The sequence below is a fragment of the Penaeus japonicus genome, unplaced genomic scaffold, assembly GCF_977035675.1.
Source record: "Penaeus japonicus unplaced genomic scaffold, GWHDUDI00000001_assembly GWHDUDI00000003, whole genome shotgun sequence".
In the NCBI taxonomy this organism is placed as follows: Eukaryota; Metazoa; Arthropoda; class Malacostraca; order Decapoda; family Penaeidae; genus Penaeus; species Penaeus japonicus.
The window spans coordinates 11087257-11093557 of NW_028234405.1; the positions used below are offsets into that span (position 1 = coordinate 11087257).

At 43.0% G+C, this 6301-nt stretch overlaps 1 protein-coding gene across 1 annotated transcript in view; it reads left to right on the plus strand.

Annotated features, from left to right (window-relative positions):
* Nucleotides 1–4835: 4835 nt before the first annotated feature.
* LOC122265957 (Uncoupling protein 4A) overlaps nt 4836–6301 on the plus strand; it is a 23576-nt gene continuing 22110 nt past the window's right edge. The window contains exon 1 of the mRNA XM_086534264.1: nt 4836–6301. This exon is cut by the window's right edge and continues 610 nt beyond it. The gene's annotated coding sequence lies outside the window, so the exon portion shown is untranslated.

Here is a 6301-nt window from a genome sequence, read left to right on the forward strand (position 1 = left end):
AAGAAACAGGATACAAGCGAAGGACTCACGTAGAGGCGTGCATTTTCTCTAGCTGCGACCTTGAGCCGATCAGCTGATGCGGGTGGGCGTGGCCTTGGAGGAAGAGCGATGACGCAATAGTAGTTGTGTGTGTGTCAGGATTTCTTGGTCTTGCTACGCCTCATCTCCGTTTCTCTTTTTTTCGCTTTTCGCAATTCTTTTTTTTTTTTTTTACTATCGTTATTATTGACATTCAATATTATTGTTGTTCATTATTACTGTTGTTGTTGCGGTTGCTGTTGTTATTGCTACTATTGTTAACATCATCTCTTTTCTTTCATATGTCTATTTTTATTTTAATCTGCATTTTCTCTTCTCCTTGGCGTTTCTCTGGTTTATTTGATTTTATGTCTCGTTCTTCTCCTTTTCCTTATTTTTTTTACCTGTATTCTCCTTCATTATCGTTCTTCTCTTTCTTATATCTCCTTTCTCTTCTTTCCAAAATCATCCCCCGCCGTTTTACTTTTTTCTTTTTTCTTTCATTTCTTCAATCTCATATACTCCTACCTTTCTTTTCCTTCCTCCTGTCTCTTCCCTTCCCTTTTCATTCTCTTCCCATCCCTCCTCTCCTTACCCCTCTCGTTCCTCTTTCTTCCCTCCCATCTCCTCTTATCTCTCTTCTCTTCACTTCTCTTCTCTTCTCCACTTCCCTTCCCATCCCTTCCTTCCTACCGTCCTACCATCTTTCCTTCCTACCGTCCTACCATCCTTCCTCCCTACCGCCCTACCATCTTTCCTTCCTTCCTCCATTCTTTTACCTCCCTCTCTCCATTTTTGTCATACCAACAATATTCCCAGTTATACGAGGACAGGAGGACAGGTCCGGCACCACTCGCACAACCTGTTCTCTCTGCATTGCAGGGGGTACTCGGTCAGACACGACTTTGCGTCTCGAGTTTCCAGAATATGCCAACGTAACAGATTTAGAAGGACGATTTAAGAGTTAGAAGGACGATTTAAGAGTTAGAAGGACGATTTAAGAGTTAGAAGGACGATTTAAGAGTTTGCGTTCTGATCTAAATGATACATCTGATTTTCCGGAATTTGAAAGACAGGGACGAGAAGATGGTGCAAGATTTTGTTTGATCAAGACCGGAACGGAACGGAAGGTGTTGTCTGAGAGATTCCAGAAACATGTCAATAAAATGCAAATTGGAAAGATCACTTCAACACGATTTTGCGGTCGAATACAACAGTGTGTGCGAGTTTACATGGAAGGGAGATATAAAGGTGAGTGGTTGGTTGAGGTGGATTAGGCGTTAAAGTTGTTTTTGGGTGAGGATTAGGGTTGTTGTAGGGATGTGGTAGCGATGATGTAGGTTTTATTTTGCAGAAAGGATATGCAGGACTCTACTTCTAGTTACATTGTGAAGGTATTCAATAGCTTTCATTCCTTTTTTCTACATTTTTTTTTACAATGAAGAATTTAGAAAGAAGGAGGAGGATGAGAGTGTGTGTGAGGATGAGACAGAAAGGGGGGAAAATACCAACGATAACAATGATGATAACGAACATTACAGCGAAACGTAATTTACTCTCGCCACGCTTCCTGAGGCAAATACACAGGCAGTAAACAGTTGTTGCTTGCTTGGCCAATGAGCGCGCAACGAAAACTCGGGACTTTTACAAACGTTTCACGACTCGGGCTCGAAACGTTTACATACATCCTTGGGTGTGTGTGTGTGTGGGGGGGGGTAAGTTATGGTTTCCTCTTTGTATTTTGTTATATATTTGTGTTTGATAATTGAAGTGCGATTCTTGTTTATTACCTGGTTAATTGAATTTGGTATGTTTTGATTTTGTGATTATATATATATATACACACACACACATATATATATATATATATATATATATATATATATATATATATATATATATATATATATATGTTTTTTTTTGCGATACTCCCTCATCTCTTGTTTTAGATTAATATAATTCGTCCTGAAGCACATTTCCGATTAAAATTAGAATTTTAGCTACTTGAATGTTTCTCTTTTTCCTTTTTGGAAAGCCCTAGAAGAGAGAAGAAGAAGACGAAGAAGAAGTAATGTAAATGTTCAACTCGCGTGCGGGAAGGAGACAAGATACTCATTTTCCAAAATATTTATCACACTTAAGTCTTTTGAAGATTCCTCTGACGTCATTAAAGGTTATTTTCCTAACCTGCGTAATCGGCAGACTGTTAAGATTAGAGTGATGGTTCAGTGGCATTAGACTGTAAGACTTTTGCCCACCTGTCGTCCTGATTGTACGGGTATGTGCATGTCTGTGTGTTTGTGTTTGTGTGCTGAGGCCCTGCTCCTTTCTGCGCAGTTAGGTATTGATACTTAGACACTTGCTTATCTCTCTTCTCTCTCTCTTTTTCTTTCTCTTTCTCTCTCTTTTTTTCTCTCTTTCTCTTTTTTTCTCTCTCTCTCTTTTTTTCTCTCTTTCTTTTTTTCTCTTTCTCTTTTTTTCTCTTTCTCTTTTTTCTCTCTCTTTCTCTCTCTCTCTCTCTTTCTCTCTCTCTCTCTCTCTCTCTCTCTCTCTCTCTCTCTCTCTCTCTCTCTCTCTCTCTCTCTCTCCCTCTCTCTCTCTCTCTCTCTCTCTCTCCTTTCTCTCTCTCTCTCTCTCTCTCTCTCTCTCTCTCTCCCTCTCTCTCTCTCTCTCTCCCTTTCTCTCTCTCTCTCTCTTTCTTTCTCCCCTCTCCCCTCTCTCCCCTCTCTCTCTCTCATTTTCTCTCCCTTCTCTCCTCCTCCCTCTCCTCACTCTTTTCATCAGCTGGTATCACACGTTTATCTTATCGGTTGCCACATTGAGTTGGACGGACGCCACAATAGTTGATTCACACGTGGAGGGAGATCGGGGTGGAATGCTTGAGTTGTTTACCTTGTGCTTTTGTTTTGCGCGATGGGCGGTCCTCTGCTTGCAAGAACGTTCTTTGCTCGGGTGCGGGATCTCTTGGGTGTTTACTTGCGCGAAGGTTGGGTCTAGAAGGATGATCTGATAGGCGAGGGGTTATTGTTGTTGTTTCGTCTCTCTTTTTTGTATTTTTTTGTATGTTACGTTTTATTAAACATTTAAACGAGTGATGTTACCAGGTCGTTTGAATCAAGTATATTTAGAACAGAAGATGTAGATTTAAAATAAAAGCGAAGTCACAGGACGCTTTTGGTCAGTGGAGCTCGCGTATTTAATAAGGTGTGCGAGTGAGACGGAAGTTACATTTCCGACAGCTTTCGTTCCGCGGATGTAAAACCCGCGGGTGAGGCGAGTTAAGTAGCCAGTTTCTTCAAATAAAATCTGAACGGAATCCAAGAGTTTCTCCAATCCTTTTCCACCTCAGTGAAGATTCTGTCACTCTGTTTGGTGTATGGGTTGTAAGACGGATTGAATGATGAGCTGTTTAATGTTCTACTCATCCTGGGTATTGCATTCATTCTACGGGAGGAGGAGACTGTTTTGATCTTCAATGACGGATTGCACTCATTTTGAACCGGATGATGAATTGCTTGTTTCTGGGTGTAACCACATATTGAATCAAGAAACTGATTTAGATTTTTTTTTTTAAATGTTGGTTTTATTAAGAATCGATAACCCTCTTAGGTTATAATTACTTCGCAAATATTGTTAATTTATATATAGATTATTGGTTATTTGACATTTCTTATGTCTGCCTGTTAGTTTTTTTTGTCAAGCGATAGCGATAGCAACTGATGAGGATGCAACTGCTTTTAAAACGTCATTCAAGGTCAGGTGCGAGCAAAAATAGATCGGTTATTAAAGAGAGACTGACAGACAAACACACCCAGTTCGAGAGCTTTGAAACAAACGAGAGTGATTGAGAAAGAAAGAAAGAAAGAAAGAATCAAGGAAAAATAGGGACTTATCAATTGCACATTTCACTTTTCATAATATTAAATCTTGGTTGCCACGTGTTAAAAATCCAGCCGTCTTGCAGTGCGATTGCCTTATCACAGACAAAGGGGGGGGGGGTATCAAGGTAACTCCTTGTCTTATAAGTCGAGTCTGTCTGTGTGTGGCTTGGCTTAATTTGGTTATTGGCTTCTGTTATTGCATCAGTCTCAGGCGGTTACGTAAGTTTTTTCTTATGTAATATGCAGTAACGTTGTACGCAGATGATATTTTTTAAAAAGTCATCGTGTGTGTGTGTGTGTGTTTGTGTGTGTATGTGTATGTGTATGTGTGTGTGTGTGTCTGTCTGTCTGTCTGCGTGTCTGCCTGCTTATGTATTTCTTTTTCTTTCCTCGTCTTCGGAACCAATCCTACTAACGGTTCTTGATATGTTTAACTGTAACGAGTATCCATTTTTTTGCAGTTCATGATATTTGCATGTTTGATACTGTGAGTTTTTTTTTTTTTTTTTTTTTTCTTTTTTTTTTTTTTTTTTTGCCGCCATCTGTCTTCTTAGACTTTTTTCCCCTTTATTTTCTTGTCTTTATCATCATCATTATCCCTTCTAACATTGCTAGCGCCACCACCACTACTCTCTCTGTTTATCCATCTATCTATCTATTTATGTTTCTTCTTCCTCATTTCTTTCTTTCTTACTACCATGCAAGCGAAAAGGGAGATGGCACAGAGCAGGAGAGACACGAGCGAGTGTGACACAGTACAGACGGGGAGGTTCATTTTAAGGTCTTGGGTCTCAGAGTATAGCAACAAGGCTCTCCTCCTCTCGGCGCGACGGGGGGAGGGGGGAGAGGGAGTCTCGTAGAGATTCCCTCTTCTCTTTGATTTTCCTTCTTTTTCTCCTTTTCTTCTTTTATTTTTCTTTCGTTTCTTTTTCTTTTCTTTTTTCAACTTTCTTCTCTTTTTTTTCATTTTCTACTCTTTCTTTAAGAAACCCTCTCCCTCTCTTCATATCTCTCCTACGCACATACTCCCACACACTTGTCTGTGCCTTCCTTCCCCTCCCCCTCCCCCTCCAACCCCAACTTTACGTCCCCCCACCCCATCCCCATCCCCATCCTACCCAATCCGACCCATTGCTCCCTCGGCAATTCCCCCTCCCCTCCCCTTCCTTCCCCCCCTCCCCCCCTCTATCCAAACTTAAGCCAGAATTTATTCCGTAAATGTAAGCTTGTCGTTAAGGAAGAGAGGCTTGGGGTGGGGACTGGGGGAAGGGAGGGGGCGAGAGAGGGAGGGTAGGTAGACTGGGAGCCAGGCAGGGGGGGAGGCAGAGAGGGAGGGAGGGAGGGAGGGAATGGGTATCGGAATGCAGCCCGAAGGTATTCATTAGGTAAAGCAAAGACCAGGCAGGGTAGATACTAGTATATGGTTCACCTTGTCTTTAGAGGTTGTTGTGGGGGCTCGTCCGAGGTGTAGGGGGCGGGGTGATTGTGTATATGTGAGTTTGTGCGTGTGTTTGTGTGTGTTCGTTTCCTCGTGTTGTGCGTGGCTGGGGATCGCTCGGTGTGGGCGCTTCGATTTCTGTTTTCGTCGTCTTTGTTTTTTTTTTTTTTATTGTTTTTTTTTTCTTCTCAATTTTGGATCGATGTTGACTTGTTATTTTTTATTGTTTTTTCTCTCTTTGTGCTTCTTTTCTCATTTTTTTTCCACTTCTCTCTCCCTCTCCCTCCCGCCCATATCTGTAGGTGTCTGTTCTTACACTATCTTCTGACAAAGGGTGGCTTATTTGCACTCGTTGTCTCCCTTGATCGCTGAATTTCCTTGCACTTAAGTGATGCGGTGGGTGATAATGGTGACAAGAGGCGAGCAAATGCGTCGTTTGATGCCTTTCCCGAAATAGCTCAACGACTGGATGCGAAATAACTGCTCCAGAGTTGCAAAGTGTGTGCAACATTGGCAGGGGGCGACGTCGCCATTGGACGACGGCGGACTCGGGTGCCCCTTGATTGGTCGGCGGCGCGCTCGGCCGCTCTCTGACTGGCTGCGGCGGAGGTGTGTCGGGGGGCGGCAGCACCTGATCAATGACATCACTACGGAGGGGAATTTTCCACCACCTCGTACTCCGCTCCTCCCTTCGGCGTCCATTCAGGGCGACCTCCCGCGACCTTTCAAACGCGGCCGACGGAACTGTTGTTTTTCGGGAAAGAAGGCACGCCTCCGAGTCTGCTACCGGACGTCCCCGTCTGCGCCTTCCTCTGCTCTTTCTCTCTCGGTCTCCCTCCCATCTTTCGCTCGCCGTACGTCAGTCGTTTTCCTTGGCGCTCGGACGAACGGAAGGATGGACGAATGATGATGATAAGCTTTGAAAATCGCGGAGATTTAAAGAAGGAGGAGGAGGAGGAGGAGG